Consider the following 2,497-nt stretch of genomic DNA (forward strand, 5'->3'; position numbering starts at 1 on the left):
GCAGTCAGAAACACTGATCTTTCCTCCCTAGAGATAACTTCTAGGCCTCAGTTGTACATCAACTCCAAGCCCAGAGAAGCACCAAAACCAGACACGCGGCACCAAGGCTGAGCTCATGACCAGGTGCATTAGATAATGACCCCTGCCCTGGCACCCACCAATCAATCCATGGAGACCCAGGCCCTGAAAGGACACACCTTTAAGATCTTCCCCTGAGATGGGACCTCCCCTAAAATCTCAACCCTTAAAACCATTAGAAAGGAAGACCCAGTGCCTCTCCCTCCCAGGAGCAGGTGGCTCCTTTCCCTTCCCCCCCTTTCCTTTCCCCCAGGCTCCTTACCATTTCCTTCCTCACTCCCAAGCTCCAAGGGCCCTTCGTTACCTCTATAACTTGTTTCCTAAACCCATTTCTTATACAAATTACTCCTTTTACCTCTTTTCCAAATAAATGTTCTCTTATAGTTTGAGTCATGGCTCTGAATTCTTGCCTAGCCAGGTCCAACACCTGGTGCTGTTCCCCCGCACACCTGGTGCCGTTCCACCGCCCACAACATATCTGCCCAACCCTCCACGCGCCAAATTGTCAAGACATTTATGATTTAAAGATTTTACTGCTAATCATTACAGAGAAATAACAAACTTGGGGGTAAGTCAGAGGCTTGCCGAGTTATTAGAATGTTCCTGGTCAACAGCTTAAAATCCTCTCTGAGATTATAACAGTCAGGGGCAAAAATAGAATATTTGGGGACTAGCTATGGTTATGGGAAATAATAATGCTCTGTTAACCACGAATGCCTTGTGTTGGTTAAAGAAAGGACATTCTAACCTGGCTAGAAGTTATATGTCTCTGGGACCGGGGAGTCAACCTTGGAATGTGGCCCAGTCTTATTCAAGAACTATTATCATAGGAAGATTAACAACCTTGTAGCCCAAACAATGGAGTCCCACCCCAGCCCACACTGCCTACTTCCTCATGCAATCTTTGTCCTATATAAGCAACGGCTTATGGGGGGGGAGGGAGGCCACAGAGCAGACTTTTGTGGATGATGTGCTGCTCTCACATTGGTGGCAGTATTAGAATAAACACTCATATATGATTCAACCCTGTCTTTGCTTAATTGGTTCGAGTAGTGACAGGCAGTGCGGACCCACTAATTGTCTGGTTACAAGCCCAGCTGGGGGTTCAGCCCTCAGCTTGTTTCAGGCTCTCAGACATCTCCTCACATCTCTGACACACCTATACCTTAATTCCCCCCTTCCCACCACTGCACACACACACACTACCACAAGGCCTCAGTCCAGTGCTGCTTTACCACTCATGGATGCTTTTCACTGAACAAAGTTGACTGAGCACTTTCCAGATTCCAAGCACTGGTGCTGTGACTACAGAAGTGAAATTGAGAGTACTATACAATACACAGTCGGTACAAAAATGGACCTATTTTGGTACAAAACCTGGCTCCACTTAAATGCTGTATAACCTTAGGCAAGTCACAACCAATCTGCCTCAGATCCCCCATCAGGCGTGTGTCTCTCTCTTTCTTTCCCTCCCTTCCTATCTCCCCCACTTGCTCTCTTTCTAAAATTCAATAAAAACATCCTCCAGTGAAGATTTTTTTAAAAGAAAAGGGTACACTAAAGGCCATCATCCTCAACTAAGCATCCCTCAGATTTCAGATGAACAGAGTTTGTGGAGGAGCCTGCTTTATCTGAGATGCACAGTTTCTTGGATCCCATTTCAGGCATTCAGTATCAAACATACTGAGAAAACAATTTCTTAGTTCAAAGTACTAGTACTTTCACTGGATAACATTTTGTTAAGATACAAGAAAAAAAACTAGACATACCACTGAATGATGAAAAGTTAAAATTCAATGGCTAGAAAGAAGTTTTTCAGTCTATCCTGTATAATAAAAGCCTAATATGCTCTGTCCAGTCATCTGTTCAACCAAAGTATAATATGCTAATGATAAGCTAAGGCTGCTCAAACTATGACTATGATGTGCACTGACCACCAGGGGGCAGAAGCTCCGACTGGTTAGCTTGCTGCTGGAGTCTGGCTGATCAGGATTGAGCTAGATGGGCCGAACAGGCCCTGGAGCCCTCCCACCGTCCCTCCCGCCTGGCCAACCTCCCATGTCCCTCCCTGGCCCCGATCATGCACCAGTGGGTTCCCTCAGCCTGGCCTGTGGGATGAGGCCTGAAACCACCTCTCTGACCCTCGGCCTGGCCTGCACCTTCTCGCAATCTGGGACCCCTGGGAGATGTCAGAGAGCCAGTTTTGGCCCCATCCTGCAGGCCAGGGACCTGACTGGTACATGGGCCTCTAGTTAAAGAGAGGTCCCGGGTTCGATTCCGGTCAAGGGCATGTACCTGGGTTGCGGGCACATCACCAGTAGGAGGTGTGCAAGAGGCGGCTGATCGATGTTTCTCTCTCATCGATGTTTCTAACTCTCTATCTCTCTCCCTTCCTCTCTGTAAAAAATCAATAAAATAT

General features: G+C 47.1%; 1 protein-coding gene across 1 annotated transcript in view; it reads right to left on the reverse strand.

Moving 5' to 3' along the window:
• NCOA4 (nuclear receptor coactivator 4) overlaps positions 1-2,497 on the reverse strand; it is a 30,775-nt gene that overhangs the window by 21,950 nt on the left and 6,328 nt on the right. The gene's annotated exons all lie outside the window — the stretch shown is intronic.

This window comes from Myotis davidii, unplaced genomic scaffold, assembly GCF_000327345.1.
Source record: "Myotis davidii unplaced genomic scaffold, ASM32734v1 scaffold854, whole genome shotgun sequence".
NCBI classification, from domain to species: domain Eukaryota; kingdom Metazoa; phylum Chordata; class Mammalia; order Chiroptera; family Vespertilionidae; genus Myotis; species Myotis davidii.